The following is a 17,062-nucleotide window of genomic DNA, read 5'->3' on the forward strand; positions in this document are numbered from 1 at the left end:
GGTCATAAGATCCAGTTCCACCCACACAATGCCCTACCCGACACCCCTGTGACACCCTCTCACTCGCTTCCCTTCATGAGTCCAGCTGCTCCTGCACCTCTCCAGTTCTGAAGAGTCACCCCCTTGTCATCCACCTTCGTCCAGCCTTCCTGCCCAGTCCACTCTCCACATTCCAGAAATGGCCCTTCTACAGAACACTTCAAAGCTACTCCTCTTAAAAAAAAAACTTAGATGTTCTTCCCGCTGAGAGTCGCCTCCGTGTCCTGCTCCAACAGTGCTTGGAGGGACCGGCGCTGGACCCCCACCCGGCCGCCGCTCAGAGCCACCTCTTCACAGCGCCCTCGGACCGCCCAGGCCTCTCCTCAGCCGCCCGCCACGGCTACCCGTCCCCCTCCCAGGCGCCCCAGAACTACCAGCAGGACTCGGGGGCCGCCATCCACCGCAGCTCAACCTGGAGTCTAGGCCTCCCGTGTCTACCTGTCCACGTCTTACTACTTTGACCCGATGATGTGGCTTTGAAGAACTTTGCCAAATATTTTCTTCACCAATCTCATGAGGAGAAGGAACATGCTGAGAAACTGATGAAGCTGCAGAACCAACGAGCTGGCCGATTCTTCCTCCAGGATATCAAGAAACCAGACCACGATGACTGTGACAGTGGGCTCAATGCAATGGAGTGTGCTTTGCACTTGGAGAAAAGTGTGAACCAGTCACTTCTGGAACTGCACAAACTGGCCACTGACGAAAATGACCCCCACTGTGTGACTTCATTGAGACTCATTACCTGAATGAGCAGGTGAAATCCATCAAAGAATTGGGTGACCATGTAACCAACTTGCACAAGATGGGAGCCCCAGAATCGGGCATGGCAGAGTATCTCTCTGACAAGCACACCCTGGGAGACAGTGATAACCAGAGCTAAACCTCAGCCTAACTTTCCCATAGCCGTGCAAGTGACTTCCCTGGTCACCAAGGCAGTGCATGCATGTTGGGGTTACCTTTACCTTTTCTATAAGTTGTACCAAAACATCCACTTATGTTCTTTAATTTGTACCATTCCTTCAAATAAAGAAATCTGGTACCCCTCCCAAAAAAAACTCTCCATATAAAGAGAAAAAAGCTAAAAGATACAGTTCAGATTCATTGAAATCATATAAACCGCTGTCCTTCACAACCCACCTTGCAGTCTACTCTCCTAATCCAAACCTATACCATGTTCTCAGAGTTACTCTTCATCACATACCACTCAGTTATGGATCACAGAACATTGGATCATCTGTGTCCACTGTCAGAAATATGCCTGCCCCGATACATACACAGAGAGTTCTGTTATTCCTTTGTTAAAACCCAAGTCATCTGTCACCTACTGCTTTGGTTTTGAGGAGAGTCCCCCAGAGGTCCGTGTGTTAAAGGCTCAGTTCCCAGCCTGTGGGTAGGAGATGGTGAAACCTGTAGGAGGTGGGCCCAGGAAGGATTTAGGTCACTATGGATGCACCCTGAAGGATACTGGGACCGTACCTGCCCCCACCTCCACCCCAGCCTCTGCTTCCCAGATGCCACAAAGTGAGCACACAGGCCAAGCAACAGGCCAACCAACAATGCACTGAAACTTTAAAACCCATAAGCCAACATAAACCCTTCCTCTTTTTAAGTTGATTTATCCTAAGCACTTGCTATAGCAATGGAAAGCTGGCACACCCACCCTTCCCATAAGTAGAATTTGTACAATTTGCATTTGTAGAATCAGTATCTCCCTCCCTGTGATGTCATGGCACTTTTCATATTTCTCCATTCTACTACTTATCACTCTAGGTAAGGCTTTGTCCACGCCAGCTTTGTGTCTCTCCTAGTACTGTTCTCTGAGGGCCTAGAATGTATGTCTTTTTCTAAACCAAATCTTCATCACATTATAGAAATTCTAAGAATATTGATTGCACAAAATGCAAGTAACCATGGAATAAAAGGGTTTGCTTAAACAGACCTAAGACTTTTCCTAAAAGATACAGATTTTCTCAAGCTAGAAAATAGTATGGTGTATGTTCTAATCGTGAAACACACAGAATGCTCTTCCTCAAATCAATCGTCTACACCTTAATTAAGTAATATTTCATTGTAATATTACTGAAGGGTCCACCAAATACAAATTAGGACCACCATTTTACCAAGAAAAAAACAAATTCTTTTCTTCTATTGCAACCATCCCAAGTAAATGAAAAAGTAGGTGAATGTTGTCCTCAGCTGAATATGGGTGTTAGGAGGTTAACTGGCAGGGAGATCAAAATTTACAACTCTGGATGACAGTCACCCCATCCCTTTACCTTCCTACCTTTTTATTGGCATAAATCCAACTTTTTAATGGTCTTCTTGTTCCTGACTATTAGAAATTATTGGCAGTTTACACTAACAGGCTTCCGTCATTTCTCATTTCCAAATCCTGTTATGGCTGTTAATTCTAATCAAAACCAAAATAGATCAATTTTTAAGTTTAAACGAGGACATTATAAACATAAATTATGTAAGCAATTCAAAACCCTTCCAATATTATAATAAATTTGTTATACTAAATTCTGAACATCAAATAAAATTATAAAGAACTATTAAATCACTAAGTATGCCACTTTAGAAAAAGAAAAATCTGAGAATACATTATTAAAATGTTTAAGAACATGAATTCTGAATAAGAAAATGACTGTACAAGAAGAGGTGTTTCTTCATATTCATCCCACTCTGGTCCTCTCTTTGCCTGCCTGCCTCTTTCTCTCTTCAATAAGGACAATACCAAATAGTGAAATAACTCCTGCTGCATGCAATTATGTAAGTAGACAAGAAGGGTGTGAAAGTTTGAGTGAAGATATTAGAAGTGACAGCTTTTCACCTTAGTCTTTCTGTGCCCCTCCAAACTTGCAAAGAGCAGATGGTAATTTTCAAGCACATTTAGATGAGGTTTCTTGGAAGGACAACTCGGTGATAAAGAAATAACTGCACATGCAAAAAAAAAAAAACACACATGTTTTGCAACCTACAGTTTTTAATTTAGAAAAACTTTAGTTCTAGTTAACACAGAGATAGGGAAGTGCTGGGAGCATCGCTCCGTATAAAATGCTGATATATGAATTATAAGATAATTAAATTTTCAAGGTTCCTTTTCACATTTACACTATAGCATACCAGTAAACACTGGAATTTTTTTTAAACTAGAAATTTAAATACTATGCAAGTAACTGAACAATGAATATCAACCCATAAAGGAAGCAGACACTTCTCAAACTCAAACTCAGTGGCCTATGTTTCTGCCCATGTGGGAACTATGAGTGATGCTCGGCCATGCTGAGGGGGCTCGCCAGCAGAGTTTAATATCAGGGTTAAGGCCACAATTTAAAGGGTAACAAAAAGGCAAACAATTAAGACACATTTGGTACATTTATATTTCAAATGCAAAACTGACTCCTGTTCTACTTAAAAGGAACAGAAAGCTATTTGCCTGTCTCTTCCAACCAATAACAGTAGGAACTGAAAGCAGTCCCAGGCAGGGGACCAGCACCTTGGTCATGGCTCTATAGTTCTGCTTCCAACTCCAGCTCCACCTAGAATTTCCAATCCAAACAGGAATTTCACAAAAGCCTTTTTTTCCTGTGGTTAGCCCAGGGACACCAATAAATGACAATGTTCCTGGGAAAGATGGCTTTTCCAGAAGTTTCCAGAAGTTTGTACCCAGACCAGGGCCACACCAAGGCCTCTGCTTCTACCCACTGGGCCCCCTGTCCTTCCTGTCCAATGGCAAATGCCTAGCATTTCAGCTTTGAGAGGGCCTCACACTGTCTTCACACAGGAGGGGTCAGGACTCTATTAAATACTCTTCTGAAACTGCAGATGACAGAAACAGGGAATGTGGTTTTGTCATCATAAAACCAAGAATCAGCTTCTGACACTTCAAAACTATGTAATCTTGGGAATGTCAACCCTAAGCCTCAACTTCCTCATCTGGAACAGTGATCTCCCAGCACCAAAACAGGACCATTATGCTGTTCAACTGGAATTACTAATCTAAAAACACCTAGCAACCACACAAACCTCACTATTAACCAATAGTGAGTGATTTGTTGGTTTGATTTCTCATGATACTTCAAGCAAGCCCCAGACAAGAAATGCCAGTTTGTCTCAAGCAAAATCATTACCACAGGCTTCCCATAAGCCCAACCACGGCTCTTTCTGGACCCTCTGATCTTGAAGTGAAGCATAAGGCCAGAGACCATTCCAGCCTTGGACCACTAGGACCCCAACCTTCCTGCTGCCCAAGTTAGCAACTGCAGGATCATCACTTCTCCAGCTTTTTTTTCTTCCTCTTCACATTTTTATACCATAGTTTCGACAAAATACGGACAATGAATTCTGCAATTAATCAAAGGCCACAGGTTTACTAGGTCTAAGTATGTAAGTATTTTAAAAATCTGTCTTCACTTATTTTTATGCATGAAGATACATGCACACACACACACATAATGCAATAGGCCATAACACATGTACATAAACATGTGGATACAAGAGAACGAGACAAACACAAGTGTTCTTATCAGAATAAGATGAAATGATTAATGGTGAAGAGTCAGCCATAGCCCAGTGGTTAAGACAACAGTCTGGAATTATGCTGACTGGATTCAATTCCAGCTTCTCTACTAGAAACACTTGGGAAAGTTACCTAATCGTTTCCCTGCCTTAGTTTCATCACCTAAATAAAATGAGGTTAACAGCATATCCCTCATAGAATTCCTATGAAGTTGAATGATGTATATAAAAGCTAAAAGTAGCATGTGGCACACACTGGGGGCATTAGTAAGTTTATATTATCATTATTCAATGCATCTTAAAAAGTGCACGACATAGCATCATCTCACACATGTCAAAGAAAGATCGTGTGTGTGTGTGCGCGCGCGCACGCGAACACGCGCGTGCGCACGTATATGTGGTCCTATGCAATCACAGAGTAGCATGTGTTTGTTTAAACACATCTTTCCAAACAGAACCCGGAAGAGGGTGTCTGGGTGAACACCAGGCAACAAATGTTGTTCTGTGGCCTGAACACAGTCTGTCCTCACAAAATCCCTACATCAAACCCAGGACCCAGAACTCTAGAGCTCACTGTCTTCCCACTCTCCCAGCACGCAGGAACAGAGCTATTGTCACACCAGGTGAAAACAGTTTTTATATAACTAAATCTGCCCTTAAAATTTTTATCATGGAGACCAAAACGCTGTGATCTTTATTCTCATATTGGTGTTTCACTGATTGTCTTTTTCATAAAAGTGCCACAACATCTCTGAGGGACCTCTTGAAGAAGGGAGCAACCAGCTGGTTCCTATACCCCAGAGCTCCTTCTCTAATGTAAATCAACGGATTACACAGCCCCATCTTTAACTGTGGGATTTTAAACAGATGAAAACACACATACAACAGATTTGGGGCTCCATTCAAATCCATGGACTATTTTCATGAACTTAAAATTTCATTGTTTCAACCAGTTCATACAATGAACATACTGTTTGACTTGATTACAAATATTTCATCTTAATATAATTACAAAATGATTATTTTACAACTCTTGTTAGAAATGCTACCTAAACCATGATATTTTGTTAAAACAGAAAAACTAACATAAAAGCAGGCATGTCTTCTGGCACACATAGAACATAGCAGTGGACGGCCCGCCAGCCTCATGTGGCCTCACACTTTCCACCGAGACATGCCCACGCTTGGTAGAAAGTGAGCCTTTACTTCCTGGAACACAATAGCATTTTTGCAGCTAATGTCCACTTTTTTTTCATGTCATAAATGGATACAATGCCGTTATTCTATTTATCTATTTTTATGTAGCACTGAGGTCGAAAACAGTGCCTCACACATACTAGGCAAGCGCTCTACTGCTGAGGCACAACACCAGCCCCCAATGTCCATTCTTGGTGTTAAATTCTGGCTGATTTCCAAGCCTCTGAAATTCAAAGAGCGAATCCTCTTGTTAACAAGCTTTAAAAATATCTAGGGCCGGACGTGGTGGCGTATGACTATAATCCCAACAGTTCGGAAGGCTGAGGCAGGAGGATCATGAGTTCAAAGCCAGTCTCAGCAACTCAGCAAGGCCCTAAGCAACTCTGCGAGACCCTGGAGACTCTAGAGACCCTGTCTCTAAATAAAAATATAAAAAAGGCCTGGGGATGTGGCTCAGTGGTTAAGCACCCTTGGGTTCAATACCCAGTACCAAAAAAAAAAAAAAAAAAGTATCACCTAGGGCTGAAGCTCAGTGGTAGAGCACTTGCCTAGCATGTGTAAGGCACTGGGTTCGATTCTCAGCACCATACACAAATAAATAAAATAAAGGTCCATCAACAACCAGAAAAAAAATATTTTTTTAAAAAAGTGTCATCTATAACCCTTGGAAATTTATTGCTAATTCTTCAGAGTAATTTAAATATTACAAACTGGACACTTTGATACATGTTCATTGGTTCTTTGTGTTAATGTAAAATGACACTCGTGAAGTCGCTATGGCTTGGATTTTACCTTAAAAGGAATATATCCCAGTATATATGATGAGCATCTACACCATGCCCAACTATCCCAAACTGATAGTTTATTACAAAAGGTCTATCAATGGCCCAACTGGACAAAAACTGCCTAGCAATTAGCTGAAAAAATAAGCAAAACAAACAGAAACCCATGTTACAGGCTAACACATTTGTTCATTTATTCTGATGACCATGTTTTTGTTTTAATTATTTATGGTAATTAAAGCAGTTAATGTGTTACAACATTTATGCAAAAGAAATGAATCCTCAATATACTAAAACCTCCCCAAATCTTTTACTGTTTCATCTGTGCCCTATACATTTCAGATACAACAACCGAAGACTACCCTGTTAGTTGATACCCAGAGACCAATACAATTCAACATTAACTGGATCCCTGGGGTGGGAATGTATTTTTCTCACTCATTTACATCAACAGGATCTAATGCACCATGGAATAGTCTGGATCTCCTCAGTCCTGAAACAATCCTGTCAATTTTGAGAACTGCCCTAAGACGTCCCTTGGGTCCCCTGTGTCCTAGGACAGAGAGGAATAACCAAACATTCCCTCTTCCCACCCCTACCCATGCCTCCCAGCTCCCAAAGCTTCCTAAACTGCTCCGATTATGGATCCTAAAGAACCTTAATTTTCTGAATGCCACAGAAAATCCCCCAATAAAAGCCAATAGTCACTCAAAAGCAAAGAGCCATTATTTCAAGCTCATTTTAGCTCACAACAACAACTGAGCTCAATCCAAAGAGGAGGAGAAAGAAGGGGTTGGGAGTGTCTACTATTTAGCTAGTTGGTTCATAAAGAAAACTGTTAATGTCACAATTCACAACTCACTGAAGAACAATGTTTTGCAAAAACCCTCATACCATTCCCACACACACACACACACAAAATTGGGGTTTTCATTAAATTCTTTATAAGGACCATCTCATTAACCCTCATAAAAACCTATGGAGGTAAGTACTACTATCAGACCCATTTCACAGACGCAGAAACCATCTCTCAGTCGTTAAAGATGAACCTGAAACAGAAGGATCATGAGTTCAAAGTCAGTCTCAGCAACTTAGCAAAGGCATTTAGCAACTCAGTGAGATCCTGTCTCTAATAAATTACAAAAAAGAGCTTGGGGCATAGCTCAGGGTTTAAGTGGCCCTGGGTTCAATCCCCAGTACCAAAAATAATAAAAAATAAAAAGATTGAGCCTGAAAGCTCAAAAGCAAATGAAGAGTACTGTATCCTAAAATGAGAATACGGGACAAGAGAAGCCACGCAGCCAACCCAAGGAAACAAAGAGCCTTTCCCGCATCCTGCAGCCTCTTCTACCACAAAAGGCCTAAATGGAAGGAAAAGAAGTAAGCCTCCAGCAGCCTCCAGCTCTGCCCCACCCCAACTTACCGGATGTCCCTGGAGTAGACCTTGGCCTCCCGGAAAGATCAGTTCAGAGGCCTAGCCCTACCCTAGGATCTATTATCATTGCCCAAGGTGGAAATGAAGCTGTTCCTAGGAGAATCCTAGAACCCTGAGTTTAAAAATAACAAGATTGTTTTAAAGACTACAACAAAGTTTCCCAATCACCTTTGCATAGACTTTTATCTAGACTTACAGCACATTTCAATATAGGCACATGCACACTTAAGTGTTACATCCCAATGTGTCAACTGAGATTTACAGCAGAGAGTTAAGCCTACAATTCTGAAGTTCCAATTCTTAATCCAGTGCTTGAGCTCTGTAAGATTAGAAAAGCAGCACCCTGTGCCACACTCTGGCTGCTGTGAGGCACACGGTACACGCGTCAGGAAATACCACTTTCTAGGCACCGTCCCTCTTCTCATAACAGAATCCCACTCCATTTTAGGGCAAGCTCACCAGGCAAATGGGAAGGTTTGATTCTTTAAACCTGCTTGTTTGATAAACCTCTGTGTCTCCCCTAGTAAATGAGGGAGGAAGAAACAGGAAGTGTCAAAACCATACCAAAGCCAGGCATGGCGGCACACACCAGTAATCCCAGTGGCTCAGGAGGCTGAGACAGGAGGATCGCAAGTTCAAAGCCAGCCTCAGCAAAGGCAAGGCACTAAGCAACTCAGTGAGACCCTGTCTCTAAAATACAAAATAGGGCTGGGGATACGGCTCAGTAGTTGAGAGCCCCCGAGTTCAATCCCCAGTACAAAAAAAAAAAGGAAAGAAAGGATCCTACTTCCAGTCTTGTACATGGAGGGCACAGCGAAGCTCCAGAGCATGAGAAAATGTAGCACAAGTTAGGAGCTGATCACAGAGCCATCAGTGTGATTACACAGTAGTTTAATATTCTGCATAACCCTCTGAGTTGGTCTTAACAAGTTTCCTTGTGGTCAGTTTTGGACAAACACCTAGTACTGGTAAAATATGGGGTCCAGAAAAAAATGTTGAGAGCTCAAAGGAAAAATTACATCCTTCTATTTGGTAGAGAAGCAACAGGCTTAGAAGAATAATTTTTTAATGAAACTGCTGAATTAATGAAAGTCTAAATCACTGGCTGTTTTGTTTTGTTTTTGTTGTTTATTTAATTAAAAGAGATTGAAACACAAAACAACTAAAATTTATAAAGTTGTCTGCAGTTTGAACAGAATATTCTGATTCAAAGCTCTATATGCTTATGCCAGAGATATTTCTTTCCTGATTGGGGAAAGTTATGTAAATAACAAGTATCTGCACAACTGAAAGTACCCCTTTTCTAGGCCAGCCCAACAACAGTACCTCATACCTTTAAAGAATGGTAGTCTGATTCAAGCCACAGCCCACAGGGATCCATTTACTGCCTGTCAGTTTTGCTAAAGACCATTTGGCTAGCTGTATTCAAGCTCAGAATCTTTTAAAGAGACAAATCAGTTCTAAACATGCAGTGGGCTTTTTCATTATTTTAATTCTTCTATATGAAGAGCTTGACCAATAAACAGTCAAAGAAATTAACCTTGCTAGTAAAAAGTTTACTTAGTCATTTGAATGTAGGCAGTTACTTTAATGATCTTTGCAGAATTCCACATTACAATGTGCAGGCCCAGTTCAAACCCACTCCTGACACCCTATAGCCTAAAGCTTGTACATCAAAGACAGCCAGGTCTGAAACAGCAGAACAATCAACAGTTACAGCTCCAAGAAAGGGGAGACCTGTAATGACCCAGATCCACAGCCTTCACAAGGAGCACAATTCACCAACAAAGGCAGGGAAATCTTGGGGCGGGGGGCTCCTATTAAATAATGTACACTTTATTGTTACTTCCTCAATAGACAATTAAACATAGGAGTGTCCAAAGCAAACCAGCAAGTAGAGGCTGCAAAATGAGTAAGGGACAAGTTAAATCCTGCATGATTGGGCAATATATGGAGAACAAACAGGGTATCTTTTCTGTCAGTCTAGCCCTGGAGATTGCACCTCAGCTCCATGAAGACCTGGAGCGGCCCAACCCACCTGGAAGGGCCCCTGAACACTGGCAGACGCAGGTTTTCTCTGTACTCAAGTTTGCCTCATGCATGTTTTCTCTGTGTGCAGCAGGAGTGCTCAAAAAGCCAGAGCCTGTGCATTTTTTTAGTTTTCGGCGGACACAACATCTTTGTTTGTATGTGGTGCTGAGGATCGAACCCGGGCCTCACGCATGCCAGGCGAGCGCGCTACCGCTTGAGCCACATCCCCAGCCCCCCACTGACCTATTCTGCCTTACATTACTTTTCATCCATCCAGACACTCCAGTCTAAAACTCTTATCAAATCCCCAACTGCCTGAGGGCAGAAACTTCCCCATACTTTGTTAGGCACTTTGCACTTGACAGAGTTCTGTAACAATTAGCCAAAGGACATTATCTACTTTCTGAATTTAATCTGGTTATAGTTTTAACTACAAAATCCACAAGAGCTCAAAGGAAAAGAATAAGCTCAAAGAAGTTTCGTAAGATTTACAGCATGCAGATTATGAACCAAGAGGAAATAATGTTCACAACCAATGGACTGTGCTTATCATTCCATTCTATTCACCATCCATTACGAAACGCAAGCCAAGTTTAAAATGTTTAAATTCTTCAGGTTTTCCACAGGTAGATCAAAATCTAAATGAAAACATTAAATGACAAACCATTTCCAAATATAAATTAATCCCAAGAAGATTTTTCCCTCAAAATTACAGTTTTACTAGAGTCCTATTTTTTTAATGACATAGGAAAAAAGTACTTTTTAAAAGGCACGAAACTCCCTGAAATTGGATTCTTCAATTCTGATTATTTTCTCCTATTACAGGATAAGTGATCCTGACCTTCTGACCCTTCTAGAGCACTTCCAGGAATTTACCTTTAAGAAATGCTCTCACAATACCTAGAACAACCATCGGAGGGCATTTTGCAACATCATTTGACTGTCATACACTGGAATCAATCAAAACATCCCACAACCAGAAATCTGGTTAATTAAATGATAACGGATTCACACAAAGGAATAATGTGCGCATCATCTAAGTATACATAATGAAAAGTCACAAAAATATTTAATATATATTAAGTGAGCAAAGAAAGCTGCAAATATGTGTAATACTATATCATCTCATTTAAAACCTCATCAGAAAGTATATAAAGCAGACTTCTCTGAGACGTAGGATTTCTGAGAATTTTAGCCTTTTACTTTCTGTATTAGGCACTTCAATATTTTTAAATCTTTTACAAGTAGTACTTTGTAGTCAGAAAAGGGGAAGAAAATAGAATTATTCTCCCATTCCCCAACAAATGCAGAGTTCACTATTTATCTGGAAATAAATCAAGTTTGTTTATAGTTCTATGTACTTCATTTATTTAAAACAACACCATCCTATAGCACAATTTAGAGATGGTTCTTTATTTAGTACCTCAGCAACCCCCTTGAAGTTATGAATATAAAGATCTTAAAATGGGGGAGGGCGGTTTAATGTTTTTCCCATTCTACAAAATAAGGAATTCCCAATTTGTCAAAGCCACTTATATTTTAGAAACAGGTCCTCAAAAAGAGAAATATCTATATGATTTCTTGTGAAAGTTCAGTCCTAAATAAGAATGCAGGAGTACAAAAATCACCCAAAATGCCGTAATAAAAATTTACAGAAGCATATTGACCAGTTCACAAGAGTCTAATGAATTTGTCCCCAAACTCTTAAGACCTTCTACATCTCTGTCCGATCTTCTCTATTTTCGGAGAAAACGGAAGGACAGTGGACAATGTTGTGCACACACTGGTCCAGCTGCCCCCATGTCAACTTAAATTCATGTGAGCTAAACACTGCCTTGCCCCTGGTGAGCAGTCCTGTGTCAAGTTCAAAGAGAGCCATGCAAGAGGACTTCAAGCTCTAGCGGACACCACCTTGGGGAAAAATACCACTAGAGCGTTCACAAGGACAGCCGGGGGTTTCAGCAAGCACAGGGGCATAAAGGTGCCCTCACGCCTTTTTTCAATCTAGGGGAGAAAGTGAACAACTGTCCTTCAATAATCAGTGTCAGGGCCAATGATACGGTTTCCCTTCCTTGAGATCCACCCAACTGTGACAATTGGCTTACCCACTATGCTCCTTAAGAGCTTAAAAAAAAAAAAAAAAAAAAAAAAAAAACCTCCCCTCCTCTCAAAGCCCACACAAATATTTGTCTTTTTCCCCTTCCATGAGTAAGAGAGCAGAGGGAAATTTAATCTGACTGCCTGCTCTCAGGACAGAAAAACATGGAAAGACAGAAACAATTTACACAGGAGATGTTTAAACTTGACTCTTAGACCACATAAATGCAGACACCTCCCTCTATGAATTAACTATGGCTGCACTGTTGAACATTTAAAGTCAGCACTGGGTCATACATCTTGACTGACTGTAGGGCATGACCTAAAAATTATTTATAATGAAAATTCTGTAACATTATTCCTCACTTCACCAAATTCCTTAAGGACGGTTAGTAATAAAACAAAGCAATCCTACAGTTTGAGTATATAAAACAACATCCAGGAAAATGGGTAGGGAAAAAAGGAAACAAATTTGGTTTTCTAGGTACTGCTAGAGGAGGCGGGGAAAGCACTATGGTAACAAATGAATCTTTCTTCTTCCTATTCACAAGAATCTAAGCAACAATTTGAAATAAAAAATAGGACACATAATCCCAAGAAAATTCTGGACATAATTTCAGGAAATTTCCACTGGACACAAAAGACCAAAAATGAAGACTGAATGTCCCCAAATTGTTGACATTTAATAAATATGCTTCTACAGAAAGCTGGTGCTCCATTAATTAAAGTATAAATACTTAGGCCGCGAAGTTTCTCCCTAGCAGATGGTACAACAGCCTTCAAAAATAATGGGAAATTTTACTTAATAAAGTTGTGCTCCTTAGTTTTAGTCACAAATATCTTACCAAAAGATACGGGTGAAGGGTTGGCATCAGATGACTCTTACTTATCATGACAGAGCCAGGACTTGGCAAGGCAGCAGGGCCGCCCCACACTCTGGCCTACCCTGCCAGAGAAGCCCCTCTGCACCTCCCTGCGCGGAGCTCCATTCCCAGGCCAGACAAGGCTATAAAAAGCCTGGCCCCGTGCCAGCTGGCAAGACCACACACCCAGTATTTTTAACTTAAGGGGGCCTAAGGATCAGGCCACCACCAGGGCACCAAAAATGCACAAGAAAACTTAACAACCTCCAGCCAGGATGGTGGTCTCTGTGTAAGATTTGCTTCCCAGCTATCCTACTCACCAACAGGCTGGGACTCCAACGGCGAAGAAGACATAAAAGATAACACTATGAAAGCTGATAGAAGTGGGTAGATGGGTCATGAGGAAGGAGCACGCTCATTTCCAAAGACCATATGCACAGCTATGTAAACAGCAGTGTGAACGCGGAACACCGGCCAAATAAATTGGACTCTTATTTCTTATTCCTGACACATAAGGCTACAAACTTGACTTTTGCTATAATTACTCTAACAGTTTGCTGTTGTTGTTTTTAGTTTCACACTGGTCTTGGCACTTGGCCACACATAGATACCATGAAGCTGTTCCATAGATAAAACCCAAACACTGCAACATTACCACTGAATGCTGACGAGCTTAAGGATTACACTATCATGGGTAACTTAATTTTCTGGGTTAATAAGTATTAATCAAAGTTCTTTTCATTTCATCCTTTACTGCTAAAAGTTACATTTAGACATTAGTTAAATTTTCTGCCTCAAATGAATACTTCGTCTTTCTCTGAGGACTGCCAAGGCCTCCATCATGATTCTTAATATCAATTTTGAAAACACAATGCTCCCACTGCAGGACGAGGTAGAGGCCAAAAGGCAGGGCTCCAATCACAGTGCCCTTCCCTCAATCCTGTCCCATGCGCTGGGCTCTTTAGCAGATTGGGGGTGAGAGGCAGTACTGCTACCCTCAGCATCTGGAAATCAGCAGCAGGGCAGGCAGATCTACATGGACCTGCTTATAAGGCAAAACTTTTCTTTTTTAAACTAAATATGAGTTTAACATATTTTACTTCACTTGCATCTTTTTCACCCCTTAAAGGAAAGGACACTCACAAGAACCACGTCCACTATAGATATGCAATAATCACATTACAGAATGTCCACACACACAGTGGATCCTTACAATCTCAAACACTAGCATCAGCCTTGACTTCATTACCGCAGCTTTTCTCCCTGCAATCAACCTCAGAAACTGCTTCCCTCTGCTTCATGCTTCTCCACAGGGCCTCTCTCTCAGTTCCCCTTCCTGGGACTCCTCCAGACCCTGGCTGCCTTCCTCTGGGTAGAAGAGTACACTGTCCCCCTCCACTCCCACCCCCCTGCTGGCCTGCAAGCGCGCAGCTTCCTGGCTAATCTAAACAAAGGCCACCCGCCTCACAGAGCATCTCAGCCAGGTCCCTGCCAACCACAGACAGTCCAGTTGTCTGCTTCATGCCTTTATTCATAGGTTTATTTTTAGTCTACAAATTCCTTGAGCCACTGGAAACTCTAGTGAATCGCCAGGTAGCAACTGCAGAAACCCCACATTGGACAACAGGCTGGTAAGAAAGCTGCTGTATTAAAAATGTCTTTGTAGAGATTTCTACTGGACAGATTAAATACTCAAGTTTATCTCTACTCTCTCATGGAACTCCATTAAAATGACAGTGATAAATAATTTTTAAAAGCATAAATTAATAAGGACAAAGAAAACATGAGGTGAGATGGTAGCAGATAAGAATTCAAAATTTTTTTGGAAGGAGAAAAGCAGATAGACAAGTGATAATTAAAGTTTTAGTCTGTTCTAGGTGACAGGATAGAAGCAAGCTAATTAAAGCACAGAACCCCAAAGACCAGAGGGTGGCAGCGGCTGGATAAAAACTCTAAGGAGTAATTCAGATCCCCCTTTCCATCCCTCACCCCAATCTTGCCAGAAGTCAGAAGAGAAACACCACCTGGAGCAGCTGGCCAGGAGCCCAGGGAAGATGAGGGTCAACTAAGACAAATGTGTATATCAGACCATTTCCCATTTGGTCACCCAAGAGGCCCCCAAGTCCTCGCCAAGAGCAAACAGTGAGTTACTGGGGAGGGAAATACAGTCAGGTCCTCAAATGAAATGACCCAGATCTTCTCACCATCCAGCCTACCAGGGGACACAAGTGCCCAAGGACACAGGACCTTGTACCAGTTCCTAGAACTTGGTGGTCACTCATAAAGAGAAACAGAAGACACTGCAAGAAAGCCCCCAGCAGGGAACACAGGTAGAATTAAGAACACGATATGGACCACGACATACATCATTGTTTTTAAAAAAAATATTATTTTTTTTTTAGTTTTAGGTGGACTCAAGATCTATTTCTATTTCTATTTTTCTATTTATATTTCTGTATGATGCCGAGGATGGAACCCAGTGCCTCATGCATGCCAGGCGAGCACACTACAGCAGAGCCACAACCCTAGCCCCTCAACATATACCTTAAAAAAAAACCTAAACTGATTTTCAGTGAGATAAACTATAATATTCATGAAATAAAACTAAGATGACACAAAAGAAGAAACTTTAGCAAACAAAAAAATTTTTTTTGATAAGTGAAACTACAAAAACAGTATCTGCCAGGAAATAGAATAAAAACTACAACAAAGATAAACAAATGAAAAGGGATAAAATTTTTAAAAATTTAAAAATTAAAGGATTAGCCCAGGATTTATAACATTCAACAAATAAATTTCCAGACAGTCAGAACGAAGAAAATAAAGACGAGAAAATTACCGAAACTACCCCATACAACATCCAAAAGAGCAAGAACAGAGTTTAACACTGGATGGGTCTACAAAAAGAAAAGTACCAACTCCAGGTTCCAGCAACATTTTAGAAATCAGGGAAATAAAAAGTTAAAAAGTGTTTAAAGTCACCAGAAAGTTTGGGCAGGGGTTGGAGGAGTGACACAAAGAGTGAGGACCTGAACTTCTCAGCATTTGAGCACCTAGGTGCCTGAGATCCATCAACAGGGCTTTGGGAAACTCTGCCCACCTGGGGTTCCTACTCTCCACACCACTGCTGGCTCGCTCAGTGAGAGGGCTCCAAGGCAGGACTCCCGCCCCGCCTGCACCCTCTCAAAAGAGCTACTGAAGGAAGCACCCCCATCAAAATGAGGGAACACAGACAGAGGATGTGGCTTTCAGGAGGCCAGAGTAATCCCAAGAATTAAGGGATGTCTTCCCACACGTGCAGCCGGTCAGAGAAAGGGGGGAGCCCGCAGGCGGACTCCACCTCTGCCCAGGAAATAAGCAACATGCAAAGCGCTTCCCAGTCCAATGTCAAGCTAACCCAAAGAATCTACCGCAACTTATTTTATCCTCACTGTAAGAGAGGCTGTAAAATTGAGTTCTGGATTCAAAATTACAGGGGCAGAGCTTTCAAATGTGAGCATTTCCTCAAAAATAGAAAGGCTATTCAAAAGATGGTAGTCATCCATGAATGTGAAGAATATTCACTGTGCTTTGATTGGCCCCTCCTGGACATAGAGGATGGCTGGACAAAAGTATAGAGGGGGGCAGTTTCTCTTCCAAAACACACACACACACACACACACACACACACACACTCAATCAATCAATCAATCAATCAATATCCAGCTAGACTCTAGGCAGCAATTCACTATCCAAGTTGACCCATCAGAGTACCAGAATAGGGCAAAAGGAAAATTTTAGATCCCCTTCACCCTGAAAGGGGGTGTGGACACAGACACAACACTGAACTCGATTCTACCTTCATAACCTTGTGCAAAACTAGTAGATAAAGAATTCTGTAAAATTCACAGACCTTTAGAAGCTAAGTTATATGAAAAGAACCACCCCTTCCCAGAGCATATTCCCCTCCCTGGTATTCACAAGTCTTACTATGAGATCCAAGTCTAATGCCACCTCCTCCAGAAAGCCCTCTTACCTAGCCCACTCAGCTGGAGCTGCTCCAGTGTGAGTTCTACAAGCCTTTACCCAGCACTTCACACACTCCAGTCTAAGTA

General features: G+C 41.5%; 1 protein-coding gene and 1 pseudogene across 5 annotated transcripts in view; one reads left to right on the forward strand and one right to left on the reverse strand.

The window, feature by feature from the left end:
- Positions 1-922, forward strand: part of LOC113186384 (ferritin heavy chain pseudogene) — a 31,647-nt pseudogene extending 30,725 nt beyond the window's left edge.
- Positions 1-17,062, reverse strand: part of Arid1b (AT-rich interaction domain 1B) — a 397,185-nt gene that overhangs the window by 321,451 nt on the left and 58,672 nt on the right. The gene's annotated exons all lie outside the window — the stretch shown is intronic.

This window comes from Urocitellus parryii, chromosome 8, assembly GCF_045843805.1.
Source record: "Urocitellus parryii isolate mUroPar1 chromosome 8, mUroPar1.hap1, whole genome shotgun sequence".
NCBI lineage: Eukaryota > Metazoa > Chordata > Mammalia > Rodentia > Sciuridae > Urocitellus > Urocitellus parryii.